This window comes from Coregonus lavaretus (assembly GCF_964263955.1).
Source record: "Coregonus lavaretus genome assembly, chromosome: 1".
NCBI lineage: Eukaryota > Metazoa > Chordata > Actinopteri > Salmoniformes > Salmonidae > Coregonus > Coregonus lavaretus.
This window is the reverse complement of record NC_139988.1, coordinates 1,641,290-1,663,789: the sequence shown is the minus strand read 5'-3', so window position 1 is coordinate 1,663,789 and position 22,500 is coordinate 1,641,290. Positions and strand designations below refer to the sequence as shown.

General features: G+C 46.0%; 1 pseudogene across 1 annotated transcript in view; it reads right to left on the bottom strand.

Moving 5' to 3' along the window:
• LOC311127370 overlaps nt 1–22,500 on the bottom strand; it is a 367,179-nt pseudogene that overhangs the window by 108,788 nt on the left and 235,891 nt on the right. Inside the window, exon 18 of the transcript in view lies at nt 10,160–10,204. The product of the transcript in view is annotated as an uncharacterized misc_RNA (transcript). The remainder of the gene's footprint in view (nt 1–10,159; nt 10,205–22,500) is intronic.

The window sequence follows — 22,500 nt, the reverse complement described above, 5'->3', positions numbered from 1 at the left end:
AAATTTTACCATTCCGGTACCATCCTGCTATCCCCATTCAACTGGAAATGCTATTTAAAAGCATACACTCCCCTCCATATGTATTTGGACAGTGAACCTAACATTTTAAATGTGGCTTTATACTCCAGCAGTTTGGAGTATGGCTGAGGCACACATTACCATCAACACAGACCACAGGGAGAAGCAGAGAGAAATGGTTCTCTGACCAGGAGCAACACAGCACACGTTTGTCCGGCCAGCTGGTCAGCCACCAATCTCTTTGCTCAGGGCACAGGAGCCATTAGAAACCTTCTAGCCGGTGCCGACATCAACACAGACCACTGGACCAATACATCATGATCAACGCAACCGCTACGTTCAAGAGGCTGTCCCACCGCCTCCGACTAACCCGGTATGGTCACCGGAACAAGTGGACCATAGAGGAGGGTCGGAGGGGTGTGTGTATCAGGGGCAGTAGGAGGGCCTCATTGTGACTCTCTCTCTCTCTCTCTCTCTCTCTCTCTCTCTCTCTCTCTCTCTCTCTCTCTCTCTCTCTCTCTCTCTCTCTCTCTCTCTCTCTCTCTCTCTCTCTCTCTCTCTCTCTCTCTCTCTCTCTCTCTCTCTCTCTCTCTCTCTCTCTCTCTCTCTCTCTCTCTCTCTCTCTCTCTCTCTCTCTCTCTCTCTCTCTCTCTCTCTCTCTCTCTCTCTCTCTCTCACACACACACATGCCTCGTGGTTAGCTACAGCACCCGGGGGTTTCATGAAAACGACTGCAGGCCTTTTGCTAAAGCACTGTAGGTAATGGCCATCTGTCTGTGGTGAGCAGGATAACTGAGTCACACTGAGAGACAGGCAGCAGGAGGTAGAGGAGGTAGAGAGGCAAGAGGGAGGCTGTGTGTGTGAGTGTGTGTGTGTGCGTGTGCGTGTGCGTGTCAGTGAGGGAGCTATTTAATATGCCCAGCACCACTATTGGCTGAGAGACGCCGGTCCTCCCTGTCTCTACAGTCACTCACAAATCATGTTGAAAGAGTAGGCGTTTTGCTCAGACTACGTCCCGAATGGCACCCTATCCCCTATATAGTGCACCACTTTTGACCACAGGGGAAATAGGGTGCCATTTGGGACACAAGCTCAGTTTCAGCTGACTGTCATCCAGCAGTAGTTCAGGACACTTGGGACTCCCTAGTTGTGCATGGTGCATCTATATACACACAGTGTGGTATTATACAGGTGCATCTATATACAGACAGTGTGGTATTATACAGGTGCATCTATATACAGACAGTGTGGTATTATACAGGTGCATCTATATACAGACAGTGTGGTATTATACAGGTGCATCTATATACACACAGTGTGGTATTATACAGGTGCATCTATATACAGACAGTGTGGTATTATACAGGTGCATCTATATACAGACAGTGTGGTATTATACAGGTGCATCTATATACACACAGTGTGGTATTATACAGGTGCATCTACAGTGGGGAAAAAAAGTATTTAGTCAGCCACCAATTGTGCAAGTTCTCCCACTTAAAAAGATGAGAGAGGCCTGTAATTTTCATCATAGGTACACGTCAACTATGACAGACAAAATGAGGAAAAAAAATTCAGAAAATCACATTGTAGGATTTTTAATGAATTTATTTGCAAAATATGGTGGAAAATAAGTATTTGGTCAATAACAAAAGTTTCTCAATAATTTGTTATATACCCTTTGTTGGCAATGACACAGGTCAAATGTTTTCTGTAAGTCTTCACAAGGTTTTCACACACTGTTGCTGGTATTTTGGCACATTCCTCCATGCAGATCTCCTCTAGAGCAGTGATGTTTTGGGGCTGTCGCTGGGCAACACAGACTTTCAACTCCCTCCAAAGATTTTCTATGGGGTTGAGATCTGGAGACTGGCTAGGCCATTCCAGGACCTTGAAATGCTTCTTACGAAGCCACTCCTTCGTTGCCCGGGCGGTGTGTTTGGGATCATTGTCATACTGAAAGACCCAGCCACGTTTCATCTTCAATGCCCTTGCTGATGGAAGGAGGTTTTCACTCAAAATCTCACGATACATGGCCCCATTCATTCTTTCCTTTACACGGATCAGTCGTCCTGGTCCCTTTGCAGAAAAACAGCCCCAAAGCATGATGTTTCCACCCCCATGCTTCACAGTAGGTATGGTGTTCTTTGGATGCAACTCAGCATTCTTTGTCCTCCAAACACGACGAGTTGAGTTTTTACCAAAAAGTTCTATTTTGGTTTCATCTGACCATATGACATTCTCCCAATCCTTTTCTGGATCATCCAAATGCACTCTAGCACGGGCCTGGACATGTACTGGCTTAAGCAGGGGGACACGTCTGGCACTGCAGGATTTAAGTACCTGGCGGCGTAGTGTGTTACTGATGGTAGGCTTTGTTACTTTGGTCCCAGCTCTCTGCAGGTCATTCACTAGGTCCCCCCGTGTGGTTCTGGGATTTTTGCTCACCGGTCTTGTGATCATTTTGACCCCACGGGGTGAGATCTTGCGTGGAGCCCCAGATCGAGGGAGATTATCAGTGGTCTTGTATGCCTTCCATTTCCTAATAATTGCTCCCACAGTTGATTTCTTCAAACCAAGCTGCTTACCTATTGCAGATTCAGTCTTCCCAGCCTGGTGCAGGTCTACAATTTTGTTTCTGGTGTCCTTTGACAGCTCTTTGGTCTTGGCCATAGTGGAGTTTGGAGTGTGACTGTTTGAGGTTGTGGACAGGTGTCTTTTATACTGATAACAAGTTCAAACAGGTGCCATTAATACAGGTAACGAGTGGAGGACAGAGGAGCCTCTTAAAGAAGAAGTTACAGGTCTGTGAGAGCCAGAAATCTTGCTTGTTTGTAGGTGACCAAATACTTATTTTCCACCATAATTTGCAAATAAATTCATAAAAAATCCTACAATGTGATTTTCTGGAAATTTTTTCCTCAATTTGTCTGACATAGTTGACGTGTACCTATGATGAAAATTACAGGCCTCTCTCATCTTTTTAAGTGGGAGAACTTGCACAATTGGTGGCTGACTAAATACTTTTTTCCCCCACTGTATATACACACAGTGTGGTATTATACAGGTGTATCTATATACAGACAGTGTGGTATTATACAGGTGCATCTATATAGAGACAGTGTGGTATTATACAGGTGCATCTATATACATACAGTGTGGTATTATACAGGTGTATCTCTATACAGACAGTGTGGTATTATACAGGTGCATCTATATACAGACAGTGTGGTATTATACAGGTGCATCTATATACACACAGTGTGGTATTATACAGGTGTATCTCTATACAGACAGTGTGGTATTATACAGGTGCATCTATATACAGACAGTGTGGTATTATACAGGTGTATCTATATACAGACAGTGTGGTATTATACAGGTGCATCTATATACACACAGTGTGGTATTATACAGGTGCATCTATATACAGACAGTGTGGTATTATACAGGTGTATCTATATAGAGACAGTGTGGTATTATACAGGTGCATCTATATACACACAGTGTTGTATTATACAGGTGCATCTATATACAGACCGTGTGGTATTATACAGGTGTATCTATATACACACAGTGTGGTATTATACAGGTGTATCTATATAGAGACAGTGTGGTATTATACAGGTGCATCTATATACAGACAGTGTGGTATTATACAGGTGTATCTATATACAGACAGTGTGGTATTATACAGGTGCATCTATATACATACAGTGTGGTATTATACAGGTGTATCTATATACAGACAGTGTGGTATTATACAGGTGCATCTATATACAGACAGTGTGGTATTATACAGGTGTATCTCTATACAGACAGTGTGGTATTATACAGGTGCATCTATATATAGACAGTGTGGTATTATACAGGTGCATCTATATAGAGACAGTGTGGTATTATACAGGTGTATCTCTATACAGACAGTGTGGTATTATACAGGTGCATCTATATAGAGACAGTGTGGTATTATACAGGTGTATCTCTATACAGACAGTGTGGTATTATACAGGTGTATCTATATACAGGCAGTGTGGTATTATACAGGTGCATCTATATAGAGACAGTGTGGTATTATACAGGTGTATCTATATACAGACAGTGTGGTATTATACAGGTGCATCTATATACAGACAGTGTGGTATTATACAGGTGCATCTATATACAGACAGTGTGGTATTATACAGGTGCATCTATATAGAGACAGTGTGGTATTATACAGGTGTATCTCTATACAGACAGTGTGGTATTATACAGGTGCATCTATATAGAGACAGTGTGGTATTATACAGGTGTATCTATATACAGACAGTGTGGTATTATACAGGTGTATCTCTATACAGACAGTGTGGTATTATACAGGTGCATCTATATAGAGACAGTGTGGTATTATACAGGTGCATCTATATACATACAGTGTGGTATTATACAGGTGTATCTATATACAGACAGTGTGGTATTATACAGGTGCATCTATATACAGACAGTGTGGTATTATACAGGTGCATCTATATACATACAGTGTGGTATTATACAGGTGCATCTATATAGAGACAGTGTGGTATTATACAGGTGTATCTATATACAGACAGTGTGGTATTATACAGGTGCATCTATATACAGACAGTGTGGTATTATACAGGTGTATCTATATACAGACAGTGTGGTATTATACAATTGCATCTATATAGAGACAGTGTGGTATTATACAGGTGTATCTCTATACAGACAGTGTTGTATTATACAGGTGTATCTATATACTGTCATATGTTTTAGCACACTGTTCATGTTGTGATCTTGATAAAGGTTAAGGTTACCACTACCTCAACTGTAAGTATAGTGCTCTGTGGCCCTGTGGGATACAGGATACAATGGGGGCCCTAGTGTATGTGTGTATGCACTATATGTGTGTGTGTGTGTGTGTGTGTGTGTGTGTGTGTGTGTGTGTGTGTGTGTGTGTGTGTGTGTGTGTGTGTGTGTGTGTGTGTGTGTGTGTGTGTGTGTGTGTGTGTGTGTGTGTGTGTGTGTGTGTGTGCGTGTGCGTGTGCTTGTGTGCAGGTGTGTGTGTGTTCTAGCCCCTGAGATACTGTTTGGACACACCGTCTCATTCAAGGGTTTTTCTTTATTTTTTTATATTTTTTATATTGTAGAATAATAGTGAAGACATCAAAACTATGAAATAACACATATGGAATCATGTAGTAACCATAGAAGTGTTAAACAAATCAACATATATTTTATATTCAAATAGCCACCCTTTGCCTTCATGACAGCTTTGCACACTCTTGGCATTCTCTCAACCAGCTTCATAAGGTAGTCACCTGGAATGCATTTGAGTTAGCAGGTGTGCCTTCTTAAATGTTAATTTGTGGAATGTCTTTCCTTCTTAATGAGTTTGAGCCAATCAGTTGTGTTGTGACAAGGTAGGGGGGGTATACAGAAGATAGACCTATTTGGCAAGAACAGCTCAAATAAGCAAAGAGAAACAACAGTCCATCATTACTTTAAGACATGAAGGTCAGTCAATACGGAACATTTCAAGAACTTTGAAAGTTTCTTCAAGTGCAGTCACAAAAACTATCTAGCGCTATGATGAAACTGGCTCTCATGAGCACCGCCACAGGAATGGAAGACCCATAAATGTCAGTTCCTGAGGACAGAAAGACAGAGGCTAGATGGTACATCACATGACATGGGTACTATCAGGATTCTGAGGCTAGCTGGTACATCACATGACAGGGGTACCATCAGGACACTGAGGCTAGCTGGTACATCACATGACAGGGGTACTATCAGGACACTGAGGCTAGCTGGTACATCACATGACATGGGTACTATGAGGACACTGAGGCTAGCTGGTACATCACATGACATGGGTACTATCAGGACACTGAGGCTAGCTGGTACATCACATGACATGGGTACTATCAGGACACTGAGGCTAGCTGGTACATCACATGACATGGGTACTATCAGGACACTGAGGCTAGCTGGTACATCACATGACATGGGTACTATGAGGACACTGAGGCTAGCTGGTACATCACATGACATGGGTACTATCAGGACACTGAGGCTAGCTGGTACATCACATGACATGGGTACTATCAGGACACTGAGGCTAGCTGGTACATCACATGACATGGGTACTATCAGGACACTGAGGCTAGCTGGTACATCACATGACATGGGTACTATCAGGATACTGAGGCTAGCTGGTACATCACATGACATGGGTACTATCAGGATAATGAGGCTAGCTAGTACATCACATGACATGGGTACTATCAGGATACTGAGGCTAGCTGGTACATCACATGACATGGGTACTATGAGGATACTGAGGCTAGCTGGTTCATCACATCAGGACACTGCCATTTAGAAATGTCACACACACCTCCTCTTTCTCTTTCTCCTTCTCCTCCCTTTTTCCTATGATTTGTGTCCTATAACTTTATGGGTGTGTCCGATATTGCATCCTATATAGGTTCTGGTCAAAAGCAGTGCACTAAATAGGCAATAGGGTGCCGTTCGTGACGCCTAATGAGTTATTAAGGTGTCAGAGAGTACATAAAGAAATGTGGGAGAACCTTAACGGTCAGCAGCTGAAGTGATACTAAAGATAATTGAACCTATTGAGCATAGCGGTGACAGTGACGGAAGATGAGCACCATCTTTCTGTCTATCTGGTTTGAATTCTCATTATCAGAAGTTTAATCAGAGTGGCAATGCATGGAAATAATTGAATGGGTAAGAGAACAGAATAATTCCATATCAACAAATCCAGTTGGTTACTAGAAGTCAGCAGGAGGCAGTAGAGCGTAAATGAGCCATGTTCATTAGGGCAGCTGTAGCAAAACACTTCACAATGTTTTAACAGGACAAATGTAAACGAGGGATTCTTATTCAGAGGCGCTGCGTAGTCTGCGTAAAACGTTTTTTTAGGAACTCACTTCCTGTTGAGAGTTAGAAAAGCAGAATGAACAAGGTGTAATTTCTAAATGTGGTTGAAATGTGGTTGTGCATCAGCAGTTTTCCACTTGTTATGTCAGTCACTGACAGTCACTCAATTAGCATGTCAGCTAACATTTTATAGATTGCTAGGTAACTTTAGTTAAGTATACTATATTTTTCTTAAGGGTAGCTTTAGTGTAGCTTAGCTTCTTCCAGTGTGACGTAATTGGTAGCTTGGTAAACTATACTTTCAGAGTAGCTTCCCTAACACTGCTAGCCAGCTATCTAAAACTTGTAGTAATCATCACCAAAATACAGACCGGGTACGCAGGGCTTGTGCCCAGGGGCCCCGACCACCAGGGGGCCGCTACTGATTTGGTTAGTCACTCTCACTCAGATATCATTAACATGACAGAAGTCATGGCAAAATGTGTAGAATTGCAGGAAATTAGCTTTAAAACTGCATGATTTTCACTACACCCAAAAGGTGTAGAATTGCAGAAAAGTAACTTTAACACAGAAAAAAACAATCCACTGCCAAGAAGGGGGGGGCACTGAAATGCTTTGCCCGCGAGGTGGGAGGGGCCCCCCAACCAAATACTGCTTAGGGACCCCAAAAGGCTCGGGTTCTTATTGGACAAGTTCAGATAGAACTAGATAGAACCTCCCACATGTAGATACTGTAGGCTGACTCTGTTTTATAGCATTTTCTTCTGTTTCATACCTACTGGACACAACCCTTCTACAGATGGGCCCCGTGTAGCTCAGTTGGTAGAGCATGGCGCTTGCAATGCCAGGGTCGTGGGTTCGATTCCCATGGGGGGGCCAGTATGAAAATGTATGCACTAACTAACTGTAAGTCGCTCTGGATAAGAGCGTCTGCTAAATGGCTAAAACAAAACAAAAAAAGAATGTTTTGTGCCCCTCAGTGTGTTTAGGTGATCACACTCACCCAGTCTCTGTGATTGATTAACAGGCCTTCAGAAAAGACTATGGTTGAGTTCCTGTTGACTACATTGCAGACATAAGCCAGATCTTATAACACCTGGATAGATATTTAACATCAGCTAACCACATCATATGATATAGCCATCTGATATATTTAACATCAGCTAACCACATCATATGATATAGCAATCTGGTGATCTATTTAACATCAGCTAACCACATCATATGATATAGCAATCTGGTGATCTATTTAACATCAGCTAACCACATTATATGATATAGCAATCTGGTGATCTATTTAACATCAGCTAACCACATCATATGATATAGCAATCTGGTGATCTATTTAACATCAGCTAACCACATCATATGATATAGCAATCTGGTGATCTATTTAAAATCAGCTAACCACATCATATGATATAGCAATCTGGTGATCTATTTAAAATCAGCTAACCACATCATATGATATAGCAATCTGGTGATCTATTTAACATCAGCTAACCACATCATATGATATAGCCATCTGATATATTTAACATCAGCTAACCACATCATATGATATAGCCATCTGGTGCCCGACTGCACAGTCGATGACATGGCACACAACCATTGGTTGATGCAATTTAATGCAGTAGAGCAGGAACTGGGCCCGACAGTCAACCAGGCCTTAAAGGCAGAAGTCAGAGCCATCCTCCTCATCTATACAATCTACTGTATGCATGACAGCACTCCTAATATACCCCCTGTGGGGTTTGTACAGTAATCATTCAGCCTTGTAGTATCAGAATGTGTGATAAGTGTTTCTCACAGATCAATATGATACAATCCATCCCATTACTGCTCATTGTTTGCATATAGATGTGTGCTAATGACGGCACTGGATGAACGATAACTGGATGAAAGTGTGGCTTTTAAATAGAAACGTGTGTGTGTGTACACGTGTGCGTGTGTGTGTGTACACGTGTGTGTGTGTGTACACGTGTGTGTGTGTGTGTGTACGTGTGTGCCTGCGTGCATGTTCACACATGAGTACTGTATGTGTCCTGTAAGTGTCGTTTTAAACCACAGAGTCACAGTCTCTTGTGAGAACGCCAGGGTGACAGTGATGGTTATTAGGGTGACAGTGATGGTTATTAGGATGGTTCTTAGGGTGACAGTGATGGTTTTTAGGGTGACAGTGGTGGTTATTAGGGTGACAGTGATGGTTCTTAGGGTGACAGTGATGGTTCTTAGGGTGACAGTGATGGTTCTTAGGGTGACAGTGATGGTTATTAGGGTGACAGTGATGGTTCTTAGGGTGACAGTGATGGTTCTTAGGGTGACAGTGATGGTTCTTAGGGTGACAGTGATGGTTCTTAGGGTGACAGTGATGGTTATTAGGGTGACAGTGGTGGTTATTAGGGTGACAGTGATGGTTCTTAGGGTGACAGTGATGGTTCTTAGGGTGACAGTGATGGTCTTAGGGTGACAGTGATGGTTCTTAGGGTGACAGTGATGGTTCTTAGGGTGACAGTGATGGTTATTAGGGTGACAGTGGTGGTTATTAGGGTGACGGTGATGGTTCTTAGGGTGACAGTGATGGTTATTAGGGTGACAGTGGTGGTTATTAGGGTGACAGTGATGGTTCTTAGGGTGACAGTGATGGTTATTAGGGTGACAGTGATGGTTCTTAGGGTGACAGTGATGGTTCTTAGGGTGACAGTGATGGTTCTTAGGGTGACAGTGATGTTTTTTAGGGTGACAGTGATGGTTCTTAGGGTGACAGTGATGGTTCTTAGGGTGACAGTGATGGTTATTAGGGTGACAGTGGTGGTTATTAGGGTGACAGTGATGGTTCTTAGGGTGACAGTGATGGTTATTAGGGTGACAGTGGTGGTTATTAGGGTGACAGTGATGGTTCTTAGGGTGACAGTGATGGTTCTTAGGGTGACAGTGATGGTTCTTAGGGTGACAGTGATGGGTCTTAGGGTGACAGTGATGGTTCAGGCTCATTTTCTTAGTATTCAGTAATACTTTAGGCCGGAGATAGTGCTGCGTTAATAGTATTGACACCTAATTGACAGGCATGTGCTGTATGTATACCATACAGGAGGACTGTCTGCAAGGAAGCATTTCATTGGATGCTGTATACCATGCGTAACATAACTTCAAACTGAAACTGACTGTGACAGTGGCAAACAGAAGGAAGGAAGGAAGAGATAAAGGGAGGAAGAGATGCAGCAGCATCAGGACTTACAGGTAGGCCTCTGGGTCCAGGGTCCCCTGTCTTCCCTCTACGACCCTGTAACACACACAGAGAGAAGAGACATGTCAGATGGAGAAGATGAACTAGAAGTTCACACAAGTGTCAGCTGGGCTGGGCCTACATACACACTGCTACCAAAGGCAGAGAGAGAAAGACAGAGAGGGAGAGAGAGAGAGAGAGAGAGAGAGAGAGAGAGAGAGAGAGAGAGAGAGAGAGAGAGAGAGAGAGAGAGAGAGAGAGAGAGAGAGAGAGAGAGAGAGAGAGAGAGAGAGAGAGAGAGAGAGAGAGAGAGACACAGATGTCAGACAGAGAAGAATGACAAGGAACAACACGTTCCTACCAGTGGCATATGGGTCTACACATTGCCAACAGTCAGGCTAGGGGGCTAGACAGCCAGCTAGCTACTCCTGTCTTGATATGTCCCAAATGGCACCCTATCCCCTATATAGTGCACTACCTTTGACCAGAGCCCTATCGGACCTGTTCGAAAGTACAGCACTACACAGGGAAAAGGCTGCCATTTGGGACCCAGTCTATCTGTCTGTCTGGCGCGGTAGTTAATTAGCTTTAAATGAACATGAAGAAAACAGCTTAATTGCTCTCTCCCTATGTGGTACACTAGTCTTTGTTCCCCCCTCTGGTTTATGACCCTGCTACCCAGCTGTGTGTGTCCCTGGCCACATCAATCAAAACAGCCAGTAGTGACAACAAGCCCAGGTCAAAAGCATGGTTGGTGGTCCTCCACTGTGCCAAGATGAGGTCACAGTGGACCAATCATGTAAATATAATGTTGTTATGATTTCTGATCCTATGATAATGTTACCCAAGACCTTCATAATCACAACTCAATTTATTTATTTTTTGCGATAGCATATTTATTAAACATACTAATTAGACTGTTATTCATTGTCTCAGAACAGGATGGCTTGAGGCCCAGCTTTTCTAGTGTTAAACATGTTTATGATTCGTTTTCTGAATGGTTAAAATGTGTGGGTTATTCTCAATGTGTCATGCCTTTGAACATGCTGTGGTAAATTCACAATATACTATACAATATATACCATACTTACATATAGCGGTATAATGACAATATACCACACGCCATATCGAGCCTTATTGCTTAATTTAGAGCTTCTATTGAGAATATTGGAATCACTTGAGTGCTTTGTACTGTAAAAAACACTGTGACTGTGCTTCTGGAAGACATCTTTAATGAGATAATGACTGCTACTTAAACTGATCAAAGTTGCTCTAATTGACATCAAGAGGATATGAGAGAATATTAGAGTCCACATGAGGGATGAAGAGATGAAGCTCTATGGACTTCCTTCAGATGAAGTGGCTTGGCATCACACAGTCACTTTGGAGTGCCTTGAGTTTCTCTGCGTGTGTTTGTGTGTGTGTGTTTGTGTGTGTGTGTGCCTGTTTGTGTCCAAACTGCTAAGATGAAAGATGGTCTCAGTTAGAAGATGCACAGGCCCACACCAACTTAATGTACATAATCAACCAACAACAGCTACAACAGAGACTAAGGCATAAACACCATTAGCTCTTCCTAGGTCTCAATCCAAGCCTTGAATGTAGCCTCCATCTCTGTCCCAGCCCTCCATATAATACTGCCTGTATTGACAGTATACCTGTGATATGTGGGCTTTACAAACTGACCGTCTGTTTCCGCCCCCTGGACATAGTGTCTGCCTCCCAAATTGCACCCTATTCCCTATCAAAAAATTAATAAATTGTCACATGCGCTGAATACAACAGGTGTAGACCTTACAGTGAAATGCTTACTTACAAGCCCTTAACCAACAATGAAAGAATACCTTAAAAAAAAAATACCAAATTAATTAAAGTATCAAATAATTAAAGAGCAGCAGTAAAATAAAATAACAGTAAGGAGGCTATATACAGGGGGTACCGGTACAGAGTCAATGTGCGGGGGCACAGGTTAGTCCAGGTAATTTAGTATTTAGTGCACCACTTGGTCAAAAGTAATGTACTATGAAGGCAATAGGGTGCCCAGTGGCTGTGAGGATCTATTGGGGAGGATTGGATCAGAACCCTGATGAAAAGACAGACAGAATCAACACAAAGAGCTGAGTCACCCCCAAAACTCTTCCCCTTCCTCTGACACCAACATCTACATAGACTTTGATTAGCTCTGTGTGTGTGTGTGTGTGTGTGTGTGTGTGTGTGGTCCTCTGAACACTCCCATCTACATAGACTTTGATTATTTGGGTGTTTGATTCTGCCAGAGACACAAACAGACTAGAATAGAATATGGAGCTAACCATAATAATAATAATAATAATAATAATAATACACTGCTCAAAAAAATAAAGGGAACACTTAAACAACACATCCTAGATCTGAATGAATGAAATAATCTTATTAAATACTTTTTTCTTTACATAGTTGAATGTGCTGACAACAAAATCACACACAAATTATCATTGGAAATCAAATTTATCAACCCATGGAGGTCTGGATTTGGAGTCACTCTCAAAATTAAAGTGGAAAACCACACTACAGGCTGATCCAACTTTGATGTAATGTCCTTAAAACAAGTCAAAATGAGGCTCAGTAGTGTGTGTGGCCTCCACGTGCCTGTATGACCTCCCTACAACGCCTGGGCATGCTCCTGATGAGGTGGCGGATGGTCTCCTGAGGGATCTCCTCCCAGACCTGGACTAAAGCATCCGCCAACTCCTGGACAGTCTGTGGTGCAATGTGGCGTTGGTGGATGGAGCGAGACATGATGTCCCAGATGTGCTCAATTGGATTCAGGTCTGGGGAACGGGCGGTCCATAGCATCAATGCCTTCCTCTTGCAGGAACTGCTGACACACTCCAGCCACATGAGGTCTAGCATTGTCTTGCATTAGGAGGAACCCAGTGCCAACCGCACCAGCATATGGTCTCACAAGGGGTCTGAGGATCTCATCTCGGTACCTAATGGCAGTCAGGCTACCTCTGGCGAGCACATGGAGGGCTGTGCGGCCCCCCAAAGAAATGCCACCCCACACCATGACTGACCCACCGCCAAACCGGTCATGCTGGAGGATGTTGCAGGCAGCAGAATGTTCTCCACGGCGTCTCCAGACTCTGTCACGTCTGTCACATGTGCTCAGTGTGAACCTGCTTTCATCTGTGAAGAGCACAGGGTGCCAGTGGCGAATTTGCCAATCTTGGTGTTCTCTGGCAAATGCCAAACGTACTGCACGGTGTTGGGCTGTAAGCACAACCCCCACCTGTGGACGTCGGGCCCTCATACCACCCTCATGGAGTCTGTTTCTGACCGTTTGAGCAGACACATGCACATTTGTGGCCTGCTGGAGGTCATTTTGCAGGGCTCTGGCAGTGCTCCTCCTGCTCCTCCTTGCACAAAGGCAGAGGTAGCGGTCCTGCTGCTGGTTTGTTGCCCTCCTACGGCCTCCTCCACGTCTCCTGATGTACTGGCCTGTCTCCTGGTAGCGCCTCCATGCTCTGGACACTACGCTGACAGACACAGCAAACCTTCTTGCCACAGCACGCATTGATGTGCCATCCTGGATGAGCTGCACTACCTGAGCCACTTGTGTGGGTTGTAGACTTCGTCTCATGCTACCACTAGAGTGAAAGCACCGCCAGCATTCAAAAGTGACCAAAACATCAGCCAGGAAGCATAGGAACTGAGAAGTGGTCTGTGGTCACCACCTGCAGAACCACTTGCCTATAATTTCCACCTGTTGTCTATTCCATTTGCACAACAGCATGTGAAATGTATTGTCAATCAGTGTTGCTTCCTAAGTGGACAGTTTGATTTCACAGACGTGTGATTGACTTGGAGTTACATTGTGTTGTTTAAGTGTTTATTTTTTTGAGCAGTGTATATATATATACAGTGGGGAAAAAAAGTATTTAGTCAGCCACCAATTGTGCAAGTTCTCCCACTTAAAAAGATGAGAGAGGCCTGTAATTTTCATCATAGGTACACGTCAACTATGACAGACAAAATGAGAAAAAAAAATCCAGAAAATCACATTGTAGGATTTTTTATGAATTTATTTGCAAATTATGGTGGAAAATAAGTATTTGGTCAATAACAAAAAGTTTCTCAATACTTTGTTATATATCCTTTGTTGGCAATGACACAGGTCAAACGTTTTCTGTAAGTCTTCACAACGTTTTCACACACTGTTGCTGGTATTTTGGCCCATTCCTCCATGCAGATCTCCTCTAGAGCAGTGATGTTTTGGGGCTGTCGCTGGGCAACACGGACTTTCAACTCCCTCCAAAGATTTTCTATGGGGTTGAGATCTGGAGACTGGCTAGGCCACTCCAGGACCTTGAAATGCTTCTTACGAAGCCACTCCTTCGTTGCCCGGGCGGTGTGTTTGGGATCATTGTCATGCTGAAAGACCCAGCCACGTTTCATCTTCAATGCCCTTGCTGATGGAAGGAGGTTTTCACTCAAAATCTCACGATACATGGGCCCATTCATTCTTTCCTTTACACGGATCAGTCGTCCTGGTCCCTTTGCAGAAAAACAGCCCCAAAGCATGATGTTTCCACCCCCATGCTTCACAGTAGGTATGGTGTTCTTTGGATGCAACTCAGCATTCTTTGTCCTCCAAACACGACGAGTTGAGTTTTTACCAAAAAGTTCTATTTTGGTTTCATCTGACCATATGACATTCTCCCAATCCTCTTCTGGATCATCCAAATGCACTCTAGCAAACTTCAGACGGGCCTGGACATGTACTGGCTTAAGCAGGGGGACACGTCTGGCACTGCAGGATTTGAGTCCCTGGCGGCGTAGTGTGTTACTGATGGTAGGCTTTGTTACTTTGGTCCCAGCTCTCTGCAGGTTATTCACTAGGTCCCCCCGTGTGGTTCTGGGATTTTTGCTCACCGTTCTTGTGATCATTTTGACCCCACGGGGTGAGATCTTGCGTGGAGCCCCAGATCGAGGGAGATTATCAGTGGTCTTTTATGTCTTCCATTTCCTAATTATTTGTCACGATCGTCTAGTAGCGAAGTAGACCAAGGCGCAGCGTGTGAAAGAAACATGACTTTATTCTATTAAAGTACTAACAAACCAAACAAAACACGACTCGTGAAGTCCAACGGTTAACACTGACCGTAAAGGAACAAAAACCCACAACACCCAAGGGAAAACATACAGATTAAATATGGCTCCCAATCAGAGACAACCAGCCGACAGCTGACACTCGTTGCCTCTGATTGGGAGTCACACAGGCAAACATAGACAATGACAACCTAGAACACCCAACATAGAAAACGAACACATAGAATGCACACACCCTGGCTCAACATATAGAGTCCCAGAGCCAGGGTGTGACAGTACCCCCCCCTAAAGGCGCGGACTGCGACCGCGTCTAAACAAAACCCCAAACAGGGGAGGGCTGGGTGGGCATTCCTCCTCGGAGGCGGCTCCGGCTCCGGCTTTGACCACCACCCCTCCATACTACCCCCGTAGCGCCCCTGGTCCGGTCTGACCCCGCTGGCTGGATCTGGACTGGACATTGACGGAGCGGATTGCTTACGCTCCGTTGTGGAGCAGCTGACCGGTCTTACCAGGCTGACGACTCGCACCCCGGGCTTGGTGCGAGTAGCAGGAACGGGCTGAACCAGGCTGACGACTCGCACCCCTGGCTTGGTGCGAGTGGCAGGAACAGGCTGGACCAGGCTGGCGACTCGCACCCCTGGCTTGGTGCGAGTGGCAGGAACAGACCGGGCCGGGCTGGCGACTCGCACCCCTGGCTTGGTGCGAGTGGCAGGAACAGGCCGGGCCGGGCTGGCGACGCGCACCCTAGGTTTGGTGCGAGTGGCAGGAACAGGCCGGGCCGGGCTGGCGACGCACCCCGTAGGTTTGGTGCGTGGAGCAGGGACAGGCCGGGCTGGGCTGGCGACGCACCCCGTAGGCTTGGTGCGTGGAGCAGGGACAGGCCGGGCTGGGCTGGCGACGCACACCGTAGGTTTGGTGCGTGGAGCAGGGACAGGCCGGGCTGGGCTGGCGACGCACACCGTAGGTTTGGTGCGTGGAGCAGGAACAGGCCGGGCTGGGCTGGCGACGCACACCGTAGGCTTGGTGCGTGGAGCAGGAACAGGCCGGGCTGGGCTGGCGACGCACACCGTAGGTTTGGTGCGTGGAGCAGGAACAGGCCGGGCAGGGCTGGCGACGCACACCGTAGGTTTGGTGCGTGGAGCAGGGACAGGCCGGGCTGGGCTGACGACGCACCCCGTAGGCTTGGTGCGTGGAGCAGGAACAGGCCGAACAGGGCTGGCGACGCACACCGTAGGCTTGGTGCGTGGAGCAGGAACAGGCCGGACTGGGCTATGGAGACGGATAGGAGACCTGGAGTGAAGAGCTGCCACAACCCGTCCTGGCTGAATGCCTACCTTCACACACTCTGTGTGAGGCATCAGCACAGGACGTACAGGGCTGTGTACCCGTACTGGCATAACAGCACGTGACACTGGCGCAGGATATCCGGGACCGAGGAGAGGCACTGGAGGCCGCGAGCGCTGAGCCGGCACACTCCGTCCTGGCTGCATGCCCACCTTCGCACAACACGCACGGGGTGCTCGCACAGGACGTACCGGACTATGCCGGACCACTCGCGGCACAGTGCGCATCTCCGCATACCGCGGAACCTGCCCAGTCTCATGCTGCCATGCCTGAGTACGGGGAGTTGGCTCTGCTCTCCATCCAGGCTCCGCCAACCTGCCTTCTGGCCCCCAAAAGCCGGTGGCCTCCTCTCTTAATCTCCCAATTCGCCCTGTGGCAGCCTCCTGCTGCCCAGTCGCCCATGCCGTGTGCCCCCCCCTAAAAAATTCTTGGGGGTGCCTCTCGCCTTTCCGACCACGGCCCGGTTGACGCCGCTTCTCCACTCCTGCCTGGGTCTCCCCCTTCATCGCCTTCCGGTACCGGACGGCCTCCTCCTCGGTAATCTGCCCCCAACCGAGGAGGACATCCACCAGAGTCACCTCCTGCGTGTGTTCCTGGACACGCTGCTTGGTCGTTGTATGGTGGGTTTTTCTGTCACGATCGTCTAGTAGCGAAGTAGACCAAGGCGCAGCGTGTGAAAGAAACATGACTTTATTCTATTAAAGTACTAACAAACCAAACAAAACACGACTCGTGAAGTCCAACGGTTAACACTGACCGTAAAGGAACAAAAACCCACAACACCCAAGGGAAAACATACAGATTAAATATGGCTCCCAATCAGAGACAACCAGCCGACAGCTGACACTCGTTGCCTCTGATTGGGAGTCACACAGGCAAACATAGACAATGACAACCTAGAACACCCAACATAGAAAACGAACACATAGAATGCACACACCCTGGCTCAACATATAGAGTCCCAGAGCCAGGGTGTGACATTATTGCTCCCACAGTTGATTTCTTCAAACCAAGCTGCTTACCTATTGCAGATTCAGTCTTCCCAGCCTGGTGCAGGTCTACAATTTTGTTTCTGGTGTCCTTTGACAGCTCTTTGGTCTTGACCATAGTGGAGTTTGGAGTGTGACTGTTTGAGGTTGTGGACAGGTGTCTTTTATACTGATAACAAGTTCAAACAGGTGCCATTAATGCAGGTAACGAGTGGAGGACAGAGGAGCCTCTTAAAGAAGAAGTTACAGGTCTGTGAGAGCCAGAAATCTTGCTTGTTTGTAGGTGACCAAATACTTATTTTCCACCATAATTTGCAAATAAATTCATTAAAAATCCTACAATGTGATTTTCTGGATTTTTTTTCCTCAATTTGTCTGTCATATTTGACGTGTACCTATGATGAAAATTACAGGCCTCTCTCATCTTTTTAAGTGGGAGAACTTGCACAATTGGTGGCTGACTAAATACTTTTTTCCCCCACTGTATATGACCCTCTGAGTCCTACTGCTTTTAATCATCATGTAGTGTGTGCTTGGGGGGGGGGGGGGAGTTTGAAGTGTGTGTTTTAAAGAGTGAATCTTGTATAAAAGGGTTTTCTCAGCAGTAAAGAGAACACCTTTTCAACGTGAGGTGAATAGTTTCATTATGTTCTTTGATAAGAGTAAATCAGACAGACACACACACACACACACACACACAAACACACGCACACACACCCACACACACACACACACACACACACACACACACACATACCCACACACACACATACCCACACACATACACCCACCCACCCACCCACCCACACACACACACACACATACCCACACACACCCACCCACCCACCCACCCACCCACACACACACATACCCACACACACACACACACACCCACCCACCCACCCACCCACACACACACAAACACACACACACAAACACACACACCCACACACACCCACCCACCCACCCACACACACACATACCCACACACACACACACACACCCACCCACCCACCCACCCACACACACACACCCACACACACACACACACCCACACACACCCACCCACCCACCCACCCACCCACACACACACACACATACCCACACACACACACCCAACACACACACACTAACGTACACACACACACACACACTAACGTACACACACACACAGTTGACCGTTTATGCTAGGCTTAGCCCTCTCATTCTCAACCTTGTTGCTCCCCTGAACCTAAGACAACAGTAGATTACAGAGACATCACTACAGAGACATCACTAATTAATATTTAATATTCCTAACAGGTAATGAATTATGCAATTCTTGTTAAAACGATCTCTCCATATTCGCCCTCAAAACCCCTTACTCTGAAGGGCATACAGATTTTGATGTGTATGTGTGTGAGTGTGTTTCCTTCATCATTTAAGTTAATATAAAATGCTTTCAGTTTAACAAGAGAATGATCATATTCTGATCAAGTCAGATCCCCATTCATTTAACCATGCTCTACTTGTCAGGACACATTCTGTATGTATAGTTGTAAGAGCCAATGAGCATAGAAAGTATATACGCATGGATGCGCATCACATATGTTCATTTCATGTAAGCACAACTGGAGACACCTTGTCATTTTTTAAAAACAGATTATCAATGACACAGTTGCTCTACAGTACCTAGCAAAAATAGTGTAGAAGCGATTGCTAACAAACAATTTCAGCTGGCTAGCTAACCATCTTGGCTAACTGTGGGCCAACTAGCTAACCATCTTGGCCAACTGCGGGCCAAAGCAATTAACTTACTTACCATTAATTAGTGTCTCCAGTTATATTTACTTTTTGGAGGTTCTATGAAGTCTCCACTTTCCAGGAGCATTCTAACAGATAACTTACCTGAGAGACAGATAGTTAGATAAATACATGTCTTGATACAGTTAAACCCCTATTGGTTTACAGCACTTTATATTCCCGAGAACACAAATCTTGGTTACCAAGAAACACTTCCAAAAGGGTTCATTTGAGGCAGAAAGGAGTTGGAGCACTCAACAAAAAAGGCAGAGATTAATTTATCATTTACTCACGTTATTGGATTGTTTAGGATGAGTACAGTGTGCTGTATACTTGTAAAGCTGTGTAGTTGAAAGGAGCCCATTCTAACGTACATACTCTTCCCACAGCCATTGTGTCAAACGAGACTATGGCTAAGTCCCAAATGGCACCCTATTCCCTACGTAGTGCACTACCTTTGATGGGCCCTGGTCAAAAGTAGTGCACTATATAGGGAATAAGGTGCTATTTGGGATGCACACATAGTGTCTCTCCAGACCATCTATCCTGATGATGAGAGTCACAGCACAGAGATGAAGGTTGCTTCCCAAATGGCACCCTATTCCCTACATAGTGCACCATATAAGGAATAGTGTACCATTTAGGACGCTAACCTATGTACTCTCTGGTACATCTGGACTGAACTGCCTCCACATCAATGGATGTTCCTTCAACTGGACTCACTAGTCTAGCACAACAGCGGGGGTCTGAAAAAGCCTTGGTCACTCAGCCTTGGTCACTCAGCCTTGGTCACTCAGCCTTGGAACTTTTCAGCTACACTTAGCTACATGTACATCCAAACTCCTTTACTAGATTACACCATACTTAGCTACAAAATGGTCAACGTACTGCTAGAGCCCCTGGAATGGCAGTAAAATGTCAGAGGGCATTGACTAAGACCCTTCTTTCAGTTGTACTGAGTCTCTAGTCTTGTACCACCACATAACCTTCTCTCCCTTCACCCCTCTCTTCTCTCCCTTCACCCCTCCCTTCACCCCTCTCTTCTCTCCCTTCACCCCTCTCTTCTCTCCCTTCACCCCTCTCTTCTCTCCCTTCACCCCTCTCTTCTCTCCCTTCACCCCCCTCTTCTCTCCCTTCACCCCTCTCTCCTCTCCCTTCCCCCCTCTCTCCTCTCCCTTCACCCTCTCTTCTCTCCTTCACCCCTCCCTTCACCCCTCTCTCTCTCCCCTCACCCTCTCTCTCTCCCTTCACCCCTCTCTTCTCTCCCTTCACCCCCCTCTTCTCTCCCTTCACCCCTCTCTCCTCTCCCTTCACCCCTCTCTTCTCTCCCTTCACCCCTCTCTTCTCTCCCTTCACCCCTCTCTTCTCTCCCTTCACCCCTCTCTTCTCTCCCTTCACCCCCTCTCCTCTCCCTTCCCCCCTCTCTCCTCTCCCTTCACCCCCCCTCTTCTCTCCCTTCACCCCCCTCGTCTCTCCCTTCCCCCCTCTCTTCTCTCCCTTCACCCCCCTCTTCTCTCCCTTCACCCCCTCTTCTCTCCCTTCACCCCCCTCGTCTCTCCCTTCCCCCCTCTCTTCTCTCCTTCCCCCCTCTCTCCTCTCCCTTCACCCCTCTCTTCTCTCCCTTCACCCCTCTCTTCTCTCCCTTCACCCCTCTCTTCTCTCCCTTCACCCCTCTCTTCTCTCCCTTCACCCCCTCTCTTCTCTCCCTTCACCCCTCTCTTCTCTCCCTTTCCCACTCCTTCTCTCTATTTATCTCCTCTCCCATCTCTACTTTCTTCCCTCTCTTCCTTCCTCCTCTCCACCTTTCCACTTCTCTATCCTCGTCCTTCTATCTACTATCCCTTCCTTTCTCCCCTCTCCTCTCCCCCTCTCCTCTCCCCTCTCCTCTTATCCTTTCTTACTCCCCCCCACTCTCCCTACACCTGTTAGATCACTGTGGCAATCGGTTGCTAGGCAATGCCGGGTGTCCTATCAATTTGACAACATCCGTGAGTTTGATATTATTTGATTTTTGAGCACTGCAGTGTGTGAATCACTGCTTTAGTTCATTGCCATAGATTAGAGGGAGGAGGAGGGAGGGAGGGAGGGAGGGAGGGAGGGAGGGAGGGAGGGAAGGAAGGAAGGAAGACAGGAAGGCGGGAGAGATGAGGGAGGGAGGGAGGGAAAGAGGGAGGTGTATGGGGAAGGAGAGGACACTGCTCCAAAACCCTTTAGACTGAGTAGTAGAAGATGATCTATCTGCTAATATCAGTAATACACCCCCATGTATAGTCCCCTGTAGCTCAGTTGGTAGGGCATGGCGCTTGCAACGCCAGGGTTGTGGGTTCGTTTCCCAGGGGGCCAATACGAAAATGTATGCACTCACTAACTGTAAGTCGCTCTGGATAAGAGCGTCTGCTAAATGACGTAAATGTAAATGTACACAAACACACCATATATTGAGATTATAATATTTATGAGCAGTACTGTAAACAGAAAAAAGAGAAAACATCTGTTCAGGGCTGCGATATGACCAACCCCCCTTTAACCTCTACAAATCAAATGACATCACAAGGACACACCTGTCTGGCTCATCTTTTATAGTTCCAGTGCTCTGTGTCTCTTGTCAACTGGAAACAGTAAACACAGCTGTGTGTAGATAATTGTAAATAAATATGCCATTCAGAACCTGATCAATTTGATCAGGCAGCAGTACAAAAGGCTCAGATGGCCTGAAACACGTCCCCTGAGGGACACACAGTCACACACACACACACACACACAGACCACACACACACACACCACCCAAAACAGACGCACACACACACACACACGGTCCCCCTGAGGGACTGAGGCATCAGCTCATGTAGAAAGAATGTCTTGTGAGTGGTCCAGTCAGGAAAAAGGTAATCTCTCATATGAGCACCGGAGAGATCTGTGCTGACTGACTGATGACTGGCCATGGAGACTGAGTGACTGACTCTCTGACTGACTGATTGACTGGCCTTGGTGACTGACTGACTGACTCTCTGACTGACTGATTGACTGGCCTTGGTGACTGATTGACTGACTCTCTGACTGACTGATTTAGACTGGCCATGGTGACTGACTGACTGACTCTCTGACTGACTGATTGACTGGCCTTGGTGACTGACTGACTGACTCTCT